This window comes from Mustela lutreola, chromosome 7 (assembly GCF_030435805.1).
Source record: "Mustela lutreola isolate mMusLut2 chromosome 7, mMusLut2.pri, whole genome shotgun sequence".
Lineage (NCBI taxonomy): Eukaryota > Metazoa > Chordata > Mammalia > Carnivora > Mustelidae > Mustela > Mustela lutreola.
The window spans coordinates 131,958,778-131,976,582 of NC_081296.1; positions in this window are offsets into that span (position 1 = coordinate 131,958,778).

Genomic DNA, 17,805 nt, shown 5'->3' on the forward strand with positions numbered 1-17,805 from the left:
TGGTCAATGTCACACAACTAGTCATGGCTAAACTTAGTGGTTTAAAATGGTTCATACTTAGGGCTCATGAATTTAGATTCCTGATACATAATACTCTAAGGATCCAATTTTTCCATCTTTGGATTGGCCATCTTGTTTGAAAGCCCTGTAATGTCTGCCACTGGGCCATGGTCTTAAAGAAGGGACCCTCTGAGATCAGCTAGTCATCATTAGGGCCTGGTTTCCACTTTCCCCACCTAAAATGCCCTACCTAGCTTAATGTCCTCCCCATCTCTTACCTATTTAATTCTGTAAGACTCAGATCAAATACCACTTTCAAGAACCTTCCTAGACACTCCGTTCCCCAGTGATCTTTTACTCAATAGTTGAGTACAACTATTCTTGGGACCCTTAAAGATACACATTGTCTGCTGTTCCTGAAATTATTCCTGAGGTTACGTCTGTCTGCAGAAACACCACCACCTTCTTGAAACCATGATAACTCTTCTCTATGTATTTATGTATATTGTGCTCTTCTAGAAAGACTGTATGCTATTCTTTAAATATTTAACACTATTTTTTGAGCACTTATTATGGGCCAAGCACTGTACCAAGCATCTTATGTGTATTAAGTACTATATATGATTTACTTCAGTGGCTTCTTAAGAAAGATATAGTTTTTATCCTCATTTTAAAGAGGGAGAAGCTGAGATGCAGAGACTATTGACTAAACCACTAAGTTTAGCCATTGACTAGTTGTGCTACAATAGTCTTAGCTAGAACAGAGAACAGGCAAGATTAATACCAGGTAAGTCTGACTGCAGAGCTGAGTTCTCATCCTCTGAGTGTACTGCCTCTCCATGACAGGGGCAATTTACATTGATCTTAATAGATGATGAATCCAGGATCTACAAAATTATCCAAGAGTGTACACATAACTCCTTGAGTTTAAATTTGGTTCTAATTTTGAAAATGCCTAAGTACTAGGAGTTTAACATATTGTGCTCCTTTTGTACTGTTTAACTGTTCCTTAAGGGGGTTTCTAATATAGCAAGATGGTAGAGTGGATAGAGGTCTCTGAACTCCTATTCGGCATCATTAGGTTTTATAGTCCCTACAAATTCTATGCTCTGAAATTTTGAATCTGGTGTCAGAATGTGTTACGGTCCCCTCTAAGAAAAGCTGAACCTAGCAACAACTGTACTAAGACTCTGTAGTGTATATCTAATGAGAAAAACTTTTGTTAGTGTTGACCCATTATTAAAGGCTCTTTCATTACACTATGGACTAACAAGAGACATTAGGCTGGTTTCATTCAAAGTCAAATTTCTTGAGCATGACTGCCGATATCACAGACATGCAACCAAATCAGAAAATGGTAGGCACATCATTAATAAGACTATAATAATATTAAAAATATGGAAGAATAAAAAAAAAAAAGTAAGAACAAGTGGACAGAGATGCCAGCATTGTGAAAATGAGTGTCAGAAGTGGGAAATATAAAACTTTACATCATCATAATTCGCAACATCTACACCATTATAGTGGTGCTTGGAGAGTTAACTGAAATCAGCCAGATGTAGCATCTATTTGGGTTTGGTTCTAAAATACCCCAATTTCCTTCTCACATTTCTCATTTCTCCAAAATAATTATACAAACTATACTGCAAAGCCCAGAAGGGAAATTCAATTTTTATGAAGAAAACATGAAAAATCTTACACAAGAAAAATATGTTTAAATGTCTTTCTCCTCCGCTTCCCTGGTTTCTCATCTATTTTAATTAAGATTCTCTATTTAGGCGACAAGTGATTTCATATTCTAAGAAACACAAACAAAAATTTACCCTTCTCATAATGTTTTCTAGTCTTTCATTGAATTATTTCTTGCAAGCCAAAAAAAAAGTGTCTTTTACAAAATTGATTAAACTAAAATTAAGCAAACTGAATGATTTTAAGATGAGTATTTTTCACCCTTGAAATTATTCTCCCATTGTAGTATATTGTATATGTCCTTTCATACACACACACACACACACACACACACACACTATGATTTATTGTTAATATCTCTGAAGGTTAAGAAAGATGTCTTTCTGAAATCATAAGAGATGCTAAACTCTAGGGAACAAACCCAGGGTTGCTAGAAGTGGGGGAATGGGATAACTGAATGATGGGCATTAAGGAAGGCACTTGATAGAAGGAGCACTGGTGTTATATGCAACTGATGAATCACAAAATTCTACCTCTGAAACTAATAATACACTATATGTTAATTAAACTGAATTTAAAATTAAAAAGAAAAATGCCTTTCCTATCTTGTCAACTAGTAACCTTTCCATATTAGGAAGAACCACTTCTATGAAGGCCTTTGTTCTTCTTCAATCCGATCCTCAACCCACTGTCTTCTATATCCTCCCATGCATAAGGTGTATACAGGCATATTTCATCCCTTTGGCCATTTTCATTTGGAATAAATCAGAGGAAACTCAATATTCTAAATGAAACAGGAGCTTGTAGCATGATTTTAAAAGATTCACATATGGCAAGATTGCTAGTGTTACTAAAAGATAAAATATTCAGGGTAGATCATTTCTCTCCTGAGATCATCACAGCATGAATACAAAAATATCCATCTATATCTGTTTATATGAAAGCATTTTTCTCATACAATTGCTGAAAGAAATTATATGCTGTACTAGCCCAAGAACTTTTGGGATACTCCTGGCAAGTTACTCCACACACATGTAGCATTTGGTTTTTTTTCCAGGAAATTTCAGGAGCACAAACTCACCTGGATTTCCTAAAACTCCTACTTTTACAATAGTAGGAACGCTAGTATTATTCCCATTTTAGAGAAGAGCAAACCTAATGTGATAAGTCCTTAATGTCAGAACTGAGTGGAAAATCCTAGACCCCTAAAACTTCGGTCATTTATCTTTCTACTGTGCCATAAAAATATGCTTTGTTTTCACTGTTTTTAAAATACCCACTCACAAAGATGTTGATCATAAATAAACTGGTTTTGAATTCTCTCTACAAAAATGCAAACATAAATTGTCTCACAACTTTAAAAGGCTAGATCCAGCAATGTCTACAGCAATTTTTGTGAAATATTTATACTCAAGTTACTTGTGTGTGCATCTTAAAGAGTAGGAGTCAGCAGACTACAGCCTACAGGCCAAATCTGGTCTGCCACCTTGTGTTATATTGTTGTTTTTTTAACAGCCTGTGAATGAAGTATGGTTTTTACATTTTTAGATATTTGAAAAGCATCAAAAGAAGAAGAATTTCATCCCAAGTGAAAAATCATATGAAATTCAAATTTCAGTGTCCATAAATAAAGTTTATTGTAATTCAACCACACTCATTCTTTTACACATTGTCTTTGGCTTTGTTACTGACTTGGGTAGTAACGACAGAGATGGGATGGCTTAAAAGCCAAACATATGTTATTATCTGACCTGTTATGGGAGAGATTTGCCATACCAGTTATAGAGTATACCCTTTTTCATTGCTACTAACTTGTCTCTTCTTGATCCTGAAGTAAGAGAATGTCCACATCTGGAATACCTTCCATGTAATACTCATAGTATTTCTATCCTTAGAAAACAAGATGAAAGCTGAGACCTTCCTGAGGAAATTATTGTCTTACTAATAATCATAGGAAATTATATAGGACACAAGAATAAAATATTTTGTAAATTGGAAGTTTCCAGAACACAATCAATCCCCTTAAATAAAGGAAACTACAGGGTGGAGGTATAAGAAAACTTAACAGCTTCTACTTAGGAGTTCCTATACAGGAACTTTGAAGTAGACACATTGAAACACCTTCCCAAAGTAGAGCAGAGAAGTTTCCGTAGGCCTTGCCTCCAGACATACGATGTTTTCAGAGGCAGAAAGATTCACGTCTCTTTCCCCAAACCTATTAAAACAACAAACATCCGAGTAACTCCACAGACCACTAGACCCAATTACCTTTGGACATAGGCCCATTGCAAGTTACAATACATAACAAAATTGAAATTTCAGGTCACAGCCATGAAATTCTGACCCAGTTTCTTACAGGGGCCAACACACCTATTGAAGATATGATGACAAGCTGCCGAGTTTTGCAGTAGTCAGAAGTTCAGTGTCATGTAAAAGACTTTTGTCCCCAGCGCTGAGATAATGAGCTTGTTCCTTCCTGATGATTTATGGGATGCAGATGAGAAACTGGCTGATTGAGGGTTTGGAAGATGAAAGTTTTCTGCTCTTGGCAGTAGTACCAGTACCCTGGAGAACATAGTTTAACTGCTCCAGTTCTATTATTGCCATCAGAAAAAGTCTAATAACAAATTATGCCAGGTGAATATAAATAATACTTATTTCACTCAATTTGCTGCCTGGAAAGCACTCTAAACTTCTTTGCTAAACCAAACTATGGTATTCTGATAAATAGTTACTGACATACTCCAGAGTCTTACGTGTCCAGAGTAACCAACTGGTCCCTAAATTACTACCCCTCCTTCAGTCATGGTCTTTTGTGTTTATATATGAAGGTAGAAGTCTCTACCTTCACTCCCTATTAGCCATAAACATAAAACATTGCCTTCTACTACCTTAATGTAACTCAATAAAAACTTGAGTTTTGCTAGAATGTGAAAGAATTTCAAGTACCAGTGTTATACACCTGAGGTTAATGAGTACCATCTTGTATTTTAGACTCTACCCTAAATAAGCATTAAGTAAATCCTTCTGTTGAATATGGTAACCACGAGGCACAGGACTATTAAACTTAAATTTAAATTAAGTAAAATCAAACAAAGTGTAAAATTAACTTCTGCAGTCACACCAACATATTTCAAGGGCTCCATAGCCACATACAGTCAGTGGTTCCCATATTGAACAGTGCACATGGATGGCATTCCCATTATCACAGTAAGCACTGAGAAAGTCTAGTTGTCTTATTTGAACATCAAATATTTACTAAAGGCTGTGGCATCTCAGCTTCAAACAGTTTTCAGAGAGAAAACAATATTTTATTAGAAATTTATTGAATCCTTAAAGACCTAAATGTAAGCTCTGAAACCATAAAAATCCTAGAAAGGAATATAGGCAGGAACTTCTTTGACACTAGCTAGAGCAACTTCTTTCTAGATAGGTCTCCTGAGGCTAGGGAAACAAAATCAAAAATAAACTTTTGGGACTAAATCAAAATAAAAACCTTCTGCACAGTGAAGAAAACAATCAACAAAACTAAAAGGCAACCTACGGAATGGGAGAAGATATTTGCAAATGACATATCTGATATGTGTGACAAAGGGTTAGCATCCAAAATATATAAAGAACTTACCACACTCAATACCTAAAATGAGTAATTCAATTAAAAAGGCAGAAGACATGAATAGACATTTTTTCAAAGATGTGCAGATGGCCAACAGACACGTGAAAAGATGTTCAACATCACTTATCATCAGGGAAATGCAAATCAAACCATAGTAAAATATCATCTCACACCTGTCAGAATGGCTTAAATTAGATGTTAACGACAACATGGAGAAAGAGATACCCTCTTGCACTTTTGGTGGGAATGCAAACTGATAGAGCCATTCTGGAAAACAGTATGAAGTTTCCTCAAAAAGCTAAAAATAGAAGTACCCTACAATCCAGCAGCTGCACTACTAGGTATTTATCCAAAGAATACAACAATACTAATTCAAAGGGATATACACACCTCAGTGTTTATAACAGCAGTATCTACAATAGTCAAATTATGGAAACAACCCAAGTTATCCATCAAATGATGAATAAAGAAGTTGCGTATAAACAATGGAATATTGCTCAACCACAAAAAAGAATAAAATTTTGCCATTTGCAATAATATAGCTAGAACTCAAGAGTATTATTCTAAGCAAAATAAGTCAGAGAGAGAGAAGTACCATATGATTTCTTTCACATGTGGAATTTAAGAAACAAAACAAATGAGCAAAGAGAAAAAAGAGAGAGGCAAACAAATAAACAGATTTTAATTATAGAGAACAAGCTGATGGTTACCACAGGGGAGGTGGGTGGGGGGAATGGGTTAAATAGGTGAGGAGGATTAAATTAAGGAGGTTACTTGCTTTGCTGAGCACCAGGTATTGTATGGAAGTGTTGAATCAGTATATTGTATACCCTAAACCTAATATTATACTGTATGTTAATTAACTGGAATTTAAATAAAAACTTTAAAAAAAAGAATCCTTTATGCAAAGTCAAGGTAAAGTCAACTAGAAAGAGTGGTGAATGAAAAATGGCATAAATTCTTTGACATTCCTCCCATCCAGAGGTGGATAGTACTTCTCTACCCCTTGGATGAAGTGTGGCCTATAGCTAGCTGCTTTAATCAATGAAGGATGGTGGAAGTGACACTGTATCTAATTCTGAGCTTAGCCTTAAGAGACCTGGCAGCTTTAAGGATGGTTTCCCTTCACAGCTGGGGAATCATGTAGGCGTTCTGACTACCTAGTGGAGAGACCACATAGAGAAGTCCTGAGACTACATGAAGAAGGAGGTCAGTTTTCCAAATGCTCCTCCAAGATCCAGGCATGGGAGCAAAGCCATCTTGGATCCTCCACAGTAATCCAGACACCAGTTGTGTACCACCCAGTGAGAAGAGTCTCTGCCAGGTGGAACAGAATAACCTAGCCAACTCCTGTTAAATTCCTGTCCCAGAAAATCATAATAATAATAAAAAGGTTGGTGTTTATGCCAATGGATTTTGGAGTAGCTTATTATACCATAACAGATAGCTAGTATTTAGGGCAACAGATTAACTGTAAGACTGGCTACCTCATTTGGACATGTTTCAACACGGTCCTCTAGAAAATCATGAGGAGATAGAAAACACCAAGACAGATTTTGCAGAGAATGTCATGCAATGTACATGATGCTCCCGGAGAAGCAAAAGTGATGTGGGTGAGAAAGAAGAAGAAAACCTCCTCTGGTTCTCCTGGATGCTCTCTCCCAGTATTTCACCTGCACTATACCCAACTTTTTTTTTTTTTAATTTTATTTATTTATTTGACAGAGAAATCACAAGCAGGCAGAGAGGCAGGCAGAGAGAGAGAAGGAAGCAGGCTCCCCACCAAGCGGAGAGCCCAACGCGAGGCTCCATCCCAGGACCCTGAGATCATGACCCGAGCCAAAGGCAGAGGCCTTAACCCTCTGAGCCACCCAGGCGCCCCTATACCCAACTTTTAAGAAATGGCCCCTTGTTGATATTTTTGGTTTACTTGCCTATCTCTGCATTAAGACCATAAGTTTTCTGAAATCGGAGATCTCCAATCTAGATGTGTCCCCAGCATCTAGAGATTATATTGTAAATATATGAACTATGACAGCACTCAGTTTGTAATCCAGCCCCACTACTCTCTAGTAATTTAGCCCTGGGCAACTTAACCTCCATGTACTTCAGTTTTGTCATCTGTAAAATGGGGATATTTGTACAGTATCAACCTCATTGGCTCCTGACAATTGAATGACAAAATATTATGTTGGGTGAATGAATCAAAATATCGATTCCTTGATAATCTTGCCCTAGCTTAGTCCTGGTCAGTTTATAAAACCCAACAAAAGTACACACTTACACACTCAAAATTCATTACAATACAAGAAGGGGTCTCAGAAACCAAACTAGGCGGGGTCCTCAAAGTCAAGGTTTTCCAGAAAAGCATATAGTGACACAAATTGGAGCTCTCTAATCCAATTCTCTTTCTAGCTCATAATAGGAGCTGACTTGCTGTGGCTCTGAGTTATTGGACTTGGGGCCATTGTGAAAGAAAGGACAGGAAAGGCTTGTTCATCCTCAGGCTGGAAAACAATCACCCAGATTCTTGCACTGGCCTCTGCTGGTGCACAGCTCAGTTCCAAAGAGCCTAATGGGTACAAATATAGTTCAGGAGAGATGACAAAAAGTGGAGAAAACGGGAGAAATGAATGCTGAAGCCCCAAGGCTGTATGGACATGATTCTGTTGGGTTGGAGGTGGCTGCTGGTGCCAGAGTGTAGGTGTTAAAGTTGCTGGGGCTTTTGTAGCTTTTGCTGGGAACTCCACAGCTGAGGCCCACCAGAAAGCATTCTCAGTGTCTCCCAATCAGCAAGTCCTAGGAAGGTCAGGTGGAACCTGACAACCGTAACTACAAACCTGTAGTTTCTGGAAGGAAAAATAAATCTTAGAAGCCTTCTGGAGAGTGAGAAGAGCATAGGTGTTGAGGGTACAAGTCCTAAAGTCCATACACCCAAGTCGGTATCTCAGTTCCATTACTTCCTTGAGCAAACCAGTTAACCTCCCCAAGCCTGTTTCCCCATCGGAAAATGGGGGCACAAAAAATAGTACCTGCCTCAAAAGTATTGTGAGGACTCAGTGAGATCATTCAGGACACCCTGTTTCATGATGACCCCATTTAAAATACCTCTTGCCCCCTTCCACTTTTTCTTTTTCCATTACATTTAATGCTGTCTGACATGTAAAAATATCTTTGTGTGTGTGTGTGTGTGTGTGTGTGTGTGTGTGAATAGAAACAGTACATGTATAGTCTATTCTTTACTCTTTCTCTCCCTCTGCTACAACACAAGATCCAAGAAGGGAGAGAAATTTCTGTTCTATTTTTTAATAGATCGCAAGTACTTAGAAGAGTGTCAGATGCATAGTGGGTGCTCAGGAAATGTTTGTAAGTGAAGGTAAAGGCCTTGACCCACAGTAAAAGCTCCAGAACCCGCCACTATTACTTGCTTACTCCTGCTTCTTAAATCCTGCCTGAGGCTGCACTCCCAGTAGTCCCGGGTTCCATAATGCTGAGCTCATTCCTTTCTACAGCGTTCATCCCATTTTGTCTCTTATTATAACCTCTGTACTTGTGGGTCTTATTTCCTCTACTGGAATAAAAGTGCAGCGATTCCAGGATCAGGTTCAGTGAGTGAAGATCAGGCCAGTATGTACGGTCGTTAAGAGAATAGGCTTTAGAGTCAAACCGCAAATGCATACCCAGCTCTGCCACTTACTGGCCGCCCTTGGGCAAGTTACTGTCACCACGCTTCATTTTCCTCATCACTTTAATGAGTGTCATAGTTGTTTTGCGTGCAGAATTGTTTGGAGGATTAAATGAGATACTGCTTGAAACTCGCTCTCACGGTGCCTGACACACAATAAAAAGGAAGTAAATGTCAGCTGTGATTATTCATCGTGGCCTCGCTCCCCCTGGATATTTTGCATGGCGCCTGGCACAAAGCATCCAGTAGAGCAAACAATCACGGAACAAATGCATCTCAGATTTAACCTGAAGCAACCCACGACTTCACACAGTTCTCCTAATGTTCTCTCACTCTGCCCTGCCTCGCCCTCTGTCCCCATCCTCCAAGCCAACTAAGTTCCAGTCTCCCCTGCCGACTGACCGCATCACCCCTCACGTCGCCCTGCTCCCATTTGTGAGCCAAAGCTGTCATTCTTACAGCAGTCTGGCGGGGCTGCAGGCTGCTTGTCAGAGATCAGGTCAAGCAACAAAGGAAGAGATTAGATGCCAAGGACTTACTGCATTTTAATGCTTGGTCCCTGGCCCATATTTATGCTAAGGGACAACAATTACAACACTATGACCTTGCATAACAAATGGATCTGTCAAACCAGGTCTTGCAAAATGATTTTCATGAATTCAGGCTTAACTGGTGATTTTCCAACACACAGTTGTTGGTATATACACAGGCCTACCGTACTCATTTGTCAAAGTTGAAAGGAGAGGGATGCATTCATTCATTCATGTATTCATTCATTTACTCCTCTAGCTGTTCAACAACCATTTGCTCAGTGCTAGGCTAACACTGCTGAATAAGATATAATTTGCACTTTGAAGGAGCTTACAGTATAAGGGTGGAAGTCACAGAAAAGTAAACATGCTATATAGAACAGAACAAACCCCCCAAACTTCCATTTCCTTCTGCAAAGCTAAGCTACTGTCTTAGCCACCTCAGGTGGCTCTAACAAAATACCATAAACCGGGTGGCTTATAAACAACAAAAAATTATTTCTCACAATTCTAGAGACTGGAAGCTCCAAGATCAAGGTGTTGGCAAATTTGGTGCCTGGTGAGAGTTGCTTCCTGGTTCTCAGACAGTGGCAGTCTCTCTAGGTCTTCACAGGGTAGAAGGGACAAGAGAGCTCTCTGGGTCCTCTTTGATAAGGGCATTAACCCCATACATGATTCTGCCCTAATGTTTCAATCACATCGCTAAGTCCCCACTTCCTAATATCATCACAATGGAGGTTAGGATTTCAATGTGAGTTTTGGGGGTTCATAAACATTCAGTCTAAAATAGCAGCCGGTAACCAAGGCCAGGATTTGGAAAATTGGAAGAAATAGGACGTTTTATATGTTCCCCTCAATGATCTAGGTAATTGTCTCCTCCTCAGTTCCCTTTGCCAGAGAGGATTGGAAGACTTTTCTGTGCATAAGAGGACAAACACGTTCTATCATGGCTTTCCTCAGTGGAAGATGTCCAACTGGTTTTATCCACTTCTCTGTTGGTCAGTGTATTATTTTCCATGGCTGCTGTAACAAATTTTCACAAATTTAATGGTTTAAAACAAATTCTAGCAATAGAGGCCAGGAGACTGAAAAGGGTCTTCCTGGCCTAAAATTATGTGTCAGCAGAGCTTCTTTCCTTTCTGGAACCTTTAGGGGGAAATCTGCTTTCTCATCTTTTCTAGCTCCTTGGCTCACAGCCTACTTCCATCTCCAAAGTCAGCAATGGCAGGTGGAGTCTTTCCCTGTATCACTCTAGTACTGACGCTTCTACCTCCCTCTTCTACATTTAAAGGACCCTTGTGATTACACTGAACCCACCTAGATAATCCAGAAAAATCCCTTTATGTGAATAACAGTTTGTTAGTAACCTTAATTCCATCTGTAACCTGATTTCCCTTTTGCCATATAAAAAAAACATAGTCTCGGGTTCTGGGGAGTAGGATTTGAACATCTTCAAAGGACTCTTAACCTGCCTACCATAGCTGTGGCAGCTTTGCCTTCACGCTGTCATTATGGCCCTCTAAAATATTCAGGATGAAGTTGAGGGAATCATTCTGAGTGTCCCAGACCATTGGATGTAATAGTTGCTCGTATGGGATAGATTGTATGCAGAGCTAAATCCGAGAACTAAGTCTCAGAAAACAGTAAATACCTTACTACCTGTTATCAATTGATACTTTGATCAGTTCCTCTTTAGAAACCCACCATGAGGAAAAATGTGATTCTGATTCCATGCAGCTCCCTGGACATGGTTCCAGATGCTGAATAACCCATCATTCTTAAGATCTTTTCATTTCAAATGGCCATTCCTCCCTGTCTCTCCCCATGTCTTCTAATGCCCATCTTCTATCTGATGCCAAAGTGGGAAAACTCTGTAGAAATTTTAATAAAAATTTGTTGTTCCTGCTAACATTAGCCAATTTTGAAATGATTGCATAAGCCAAAATGGAATGATTCTTGATTCTTCTCTTCCCACCACCCCCCATGGAACCCTCTGGTAATTCTTACTGGCTGTACTTCTAAAATATATACCAAATCTAATTACTAAAGTACTTCTCATCACCTCCACCAGGCCCACCCTCCTTCAAGCCCCACCATCTTATGTTCTATTGTAATAGCCTCATCCATTGTTTTTTGGGGAGGACTATGCCACCCCAAAATATGTCACTTTGGCATAAGAATTCATTTCCGCTGAAAGCAATTAAGAATTAAGAAAATTATCTGCCTTCGTCCTCCATAGCAGAAAGAACAGGATGATTCTGAATCACCAGAGACAGCTCTAGACTCTTAACCCAAAGGTGGCACCAGAGTATTCTACAAACCAATCTTGCTAAAACAACCCTTATGTTTCATCAGCTTCTTTCATGTATTTGCCTTCCCACAATTCACCACATCTAGAAGTTCAAAGTCCCTTCCCTTTGTCTTTGTCACTCTACCAATGTGCTGTTTTTTTGTTACAATACCATATAAGCCCAGCTTCTAACCACTCCTTTGGGTTATTAGTCACTGAGTACTCCCACTTGTATGTGTGGTGGACTCAAGAAACTTCTATTTGTTCGTCTCTTGTTAATCTGTCTTTCTTCAATCTAATTTACAGGCCCCGGCCAATGAACCTAAGATGGGTGGAAGAAAGAAATTTTTTTCTCCCTTGTTCCTACTTCTCTTACCTGCTGGCTGTTTTCAACCTTGAAGCCAGAATGATAGCTTTAAAACAAAAAGCGGATAATGTCACTCTTCTTCCCAAATGACTTTTTCAGTGATTTTCCATCACACTATAATGAAATCCAAATCCATAATATGGCTCACAGGCCCTACAGAGTCTGGTCTGGACAACCTCTCATCCACATCCTCAGTCTCTCCTTGTTCCTAATTTAGGACATTTTACACTGAATGTGAATCCCCTGCCTGCCAGCTCCTTCTCTAGGGTTTCCGGTAGCCAGCTTCTTCACATTACTCAAGAAACAACTTAAATGTAGGGTTGCAAGATAAAACAGAAGATGTTCAGTTAAATTTGGATCCCAGATTAACAATGAATAACATTTTCGTAAAAGCATGGCCTTTGTACGTATATCCTGAACATCTTATATTTTTATTTGCTAAATCTGGCAATGCTATTTAAATGATATTTATTCAATGGGGTATCTAAATATTCTCACCTACTTCACATTCTGCCTTTTTAGCTGACTTGATTATTAATATTATCATTATTGTTATAGTGGTTATGTTGATTATTTATTGGTTTCTGTTAATTATCTATCTATCCAAGTAGAATGTAAACTTCACAAGGTAGGGACAATGTTTCAAGCACACTGTGTCCCCAGAACTCAGTACAATTTAAGAGTTATGCTAGTTATTTGTTAAAGAAGTAAGTCAATAGATAACTAAGCTTCTTTTTCCTTGTGTTCTGACTATATGGTAGCCACCCTCTTCCCCTCAAAACAGTGTACAGCTGTCTAGGCAGGCTTAGGGTAGGCACAACAAACTTGGTTATCACAGGAGGTAATTTAAAAAGAAAAAGCTCCAATTTATATTTCAAAATACGTTCCCATCACATGTATTTATGCAGGTTAGCCCTAGCCAAACACTGTAGGCACTCCGTCAATGTCAGACCCTCTGCCCTGGATTACAACAGGAGATGGCATTTCCCTTTCTGTTTGAGGGGGATGAGGAGCAGCTGGCACAGGACCCCTGGGGAAATCCATTATGCATTTAATTGTCTGGGCACTTAAGGAAGGGAAGGGGTCACTTTTCCAGTTCTGCTTTTCCTGTTCATTTAAATGCATACATTTAAATCAGGCCCTTCTTCCTGCCCAGCTGACAATTACTATATTTGACAGTTGCTAGTCCTCAGCGATGCCTGACTTGTGAATAATTTAGGAACCCTGGGTTATTGCCTAATCAAGATGACTGAATAAAAGTGAGATCTAGACTTGTAGCATCAACAGCTTCTTGTCAAAAATGGCAGCATTACAACTGAGGAAGTGATAGGCACATTGAGAAGGAAAAGCACTATCCCACAGTATTCTGCTATATGTTCATTCATTGAATATAATCTTTGTCTGATATTCATATCACAACAGGACATACGGTTGACAAGAAAAAAGAGGAACTTCACCTGTCCTATATCCTGGATTTTACAGAAGAGTCTCTACTCCAAATAGACTGGGCCCTGTCCCCAAAAACCACTTACCATGGTGTTTAATTTGGAAAATATGGCTACTATTCATTTGTTCAACCATCAAAATTGTATTGTGTGCTTACCATGTGTTAAATATTGTTCTAGGTACCAGGATAAAATGCTTAAAAAAAAAAAAAAAAAAAAAGTATCACCCCAGAGCACACAGAAGTTATTTGTAGTAATAGCTATCAAGCAAACAATGTCACAGTATGAGTATTTATCATAATAAGCGCCATGAAGAAAAACTTGAGAATGAGATGATAGCGTGGTCTAAGGAACATTGATTTGGATTAGTGGGAGAAAAGAGAACTGGTCAGAAAAGTTTTCTTAGAAGAAATGACATGAAAGAAGATATTCAAAGAGTGAGCAAAAATTATTCGGGCGAGGATTAGAAATAAGCACCTTCAAACCAACCTACATAAAAACTCAGTGACAGGCATGAGATTGCAGCCTTGGAACAACTAGAATGGAAATCAAGAAGGCAGGACCCTAAGGAACCAGGTTCAGAAGAGCACAGAAATGCCTGAAGGAGACAGGTCAGATTGGAATAGGGCAGGAGGGCCTTTGTGGCCTCTGGGAACAGGATTTCATTCAGAGTGCAGAGGGAAGCCATCTTAGTCTTAAACAGATGGAGTGATAGGATTATACTTGCATTTCAAAAATTTCATTCTGGCCCTTGAAAGTAGCCCATCTTGGAGCAGATTCCCTAAAGTGAAATAAGGCTTCAAAGATCCACTGGAAAGTGAGGAAAGGATATCAGAATATGATACTTTTTATTTAACATTTTATTTTTATGTGTGTTTTATAATGCACATAAGCAGTAATGCAGTACTACCGTATACAAATTATAAGCAAAAAAAATATATTCTGGAGTTGTGTGCCTACTGATAAGACTTAAAAAGGACAGGATAAAATAAATCTGGTAATCAGTGGGTTAGACAAAATAGAGGTATACAGAGAAAATGACAGATTTGAGATAGTACCTGCAGGAGTGGGGAGGGGACCTTTATTATACCTTCTTAGGTTCTGAAAATGGAGCCTGCAAATTAGACTAGTGAATGACAGTTTAACAGGAGAAAAGGCATATACATTTGATTTGATATTAGTATTTTAATTTTTATATATATTTGGAGGCCTTCACAGAAAAGAAGTGAAGACCTAAAGAATCAGTTAAATCTGAGAATTTGTAAATAATTTTAACAAAGAGTAATAATACATTTGTGAGATGTGATACAACAAAGGAAAAGGGACTTAGTGTTCTAGGTGCACTAATTGTGAGAAGGTAAATACATTGGGGAAATTAAGGGAAGATGAGGGTTATTTTAGTAAGATTTGTTTATAAAGACTTATCTCAGAGCCTACTCTCTATCTCTAGTGATAAGGGTTATTCAATCTTGGTGTGGGTAAGGAGTGGGAGGGAACAACTTCACAAAGGGAAATACATGTCCTGCTTTTAGGGAGATTGGGGAAGAGCAAAGAGCTCTTTCTGCATTTGTTGCTTTATTGCCTTCAATTCAAAATGATCCTTATGCCAAAGGGATGTCTTTAGGAGTAGCATATTCTGATCCCCTTCACACCCTAGAAGATGCTACATAGGGTCTCCCATGTGAGAAGAAGCTCAAACATAAAGCCGGAGCCACAACTTAAGTGTCAGTTCAGGACTTTGGATCTTGGGGTCATGCTGTAGTCATCATTTGCCTTCTCTGCTCCCCACATTTCAGTATGTCTGGCATTACGTCTTCAGATACAGCCCACGACAGGACTCTTAACTGTCCTTCTGTCTCAATTTCTCCAGGGAAGGAATGTTTAACTCCTTAAGGTGCTCCCATGGCCCCCTGAAGTATATTCTACACACTCTTTAAAGGCTACATTTTGAGTTCTACTATCCCAAATATATTTTGTAACCAGTAAAAATTCATCCAGCCATTTTCTAAAATTGAGATAATGGTCAAAAGAAATCTGAGTTGCTAATGTCCTCCCTCCTGACCCCTGGTGCTTATAATCTACACAAACACACACCACACACACACTCAAAGATGGGCTGGTAAAAGTCTTTCAGCTTTCAGGATTCATTTTGTATTCTTCATTGTAAGGTCATTCATCCTGAAGCCTGAGGCCTTGGTGGGCTCTACCACCATCTTCTCTGAGTTGTGATAAGCATCCAATCAACAGGAAATTAAAAAAAAAAAAATGTCAGGCATGATTTCCTTGGTCAGGTGGGAAATTTGCTGGGGCTGTGGTGTGACTGGATATGATTGAGAAATTTCACTGTCTTTAACCTCAATCTGCATAACAAAGCCAATGTTGGCTGCTTAGCATAATGGGAAGATATTCAGAATACCACCCACACTTGGGATGCTCAACAAAATACAGGCAGACACAGCTCAGAATCCTAGGACTGAGGTTGAAGGAGGAATTCACCCTCCCTTGCCTCCTCCCACTGTGTGGAGGGCAACCAGCCAGAGACACAGGTGTGCAGCTCATTAAGAACAGAATTAAGCCCAACGGGATAGGTAACAACCACATGAAGAATGCTCTGCTGAGTACAGACACTCTCTTCCTGCTATGACCTTGAGAAGAGAGTTGGGAGGAAAATGCTGCCTCCCTTATTTACCTGTTTGCTCTCCTATCAACCCAGTGAGAAGAGCCACAAAGCTGTTTTATGTCTAGATCTGCAGCAGGAGGCCACGAAATATGGTTGTTTTAATAACATATTTAAGGAAATAGCTGCTAAGTGTACGCAGTATGTCAAGAACTGTCCTGAGAGCTGGAGAAGCTAATGAAAACAGCAGAAAGCCTGCATTCCAAAGGAATCTCCAGAATATGTGAACACATCTAAAACATTATTTCTCTCTTAAGATTTTTTTTTTCAGATAATAAAGCCACAGTGAGGTTCAGATGGCTAAATTCTTACTCCCAACTATACAGTCTCACAGAGCATGAGGCCTTAGCAAAATTTGAGATTATTTTGTGCTGCAGACCTCAGGGTTGCTGTCAAATAACAGAAACTAGAAACAAATCTTTGGTGCCTAAGGTCTGTTAAAGATCTTTGTTTTCAAGAAGAAAATATGCACAGAGAATTTTAACCTCGAGTAGGGAACAAAATATGGTCTAGACAGAGGAAGGGTTGGAAGTTTCCAAGTATAGACTTCAAAAGGAACTAGAGTTTCAGTAACCCTGTTGTCTTAATGTATTCTAAAATATTGAAAACAGCAAGAAAAAATTTGCGTCTGGTTTATTTTCTTGAAAGCCCTTAAGAAGTTTTTAAATTTGTCTGCGCATCTTGGGATGTGGTATCTAACAAGTATAAGTGATGTCAAAGGTGAATTCGCACTTGGTAGGGAGAGACGATTTGAAAGGATTATTATGAGTGGTAAATGTGGGAACGTTATTGCAATAGGGAAAAGGGCTACTGCAGTAGGAAGAACACTGTGACCGTAAGATCTATGAGAACTTCAAGAGTTAGGCAAAAAAGATGCTTTTTAAATAGAGTAGGAGTAAACAAGGCTACAAAGAACGAGGTATGGGGAAGAAGATGAAAAGACGCCATTATGGGATAGCAGATGGGAGAATGGTTTGTCATAAGGCCAGTCTCGGGGGCGCTCTGTCTTAGTCAGCACAGGCTGCTTTAACAAACCACCATAGAGTGGGAGGTCACACTTAATGGAAATTTATTTCTCACAGTTTTGAAGGCTGGACTATCAGGATGCCAGTATGGCCAGGTTCTGCTGAGAACCTCCTCGGGTTTAGAGACTGCCTACTTCTTGTTGTGTCCTCAAGGGGCAGAGAGCAGAGAGAGGAAGCAAGCTCTGGGCTGACTCTTATAAGGGTACTGATCATTCATAAGGCTTCACCCTCATGACCTTATCTCCCGAAGACCCCACCTTCTAACATCATTATATTGGTGGGTAGGGTTTCAACATATGAATTTTGGGGTGCACAAATTTCAGACTATGGCAGGCTGTTAAGGAGATGTTGTGCATAAGCTCACGCTAAGACATGAAGCAAAGTTCAGTAATCTGGGAGAAGAAGGGAGCCTTAACCAAAGCTTTAAGTTAACAAGTGTTTTGTTTCAGTTGATGAGTGGGAACAAAACAGTTTAGCCAAT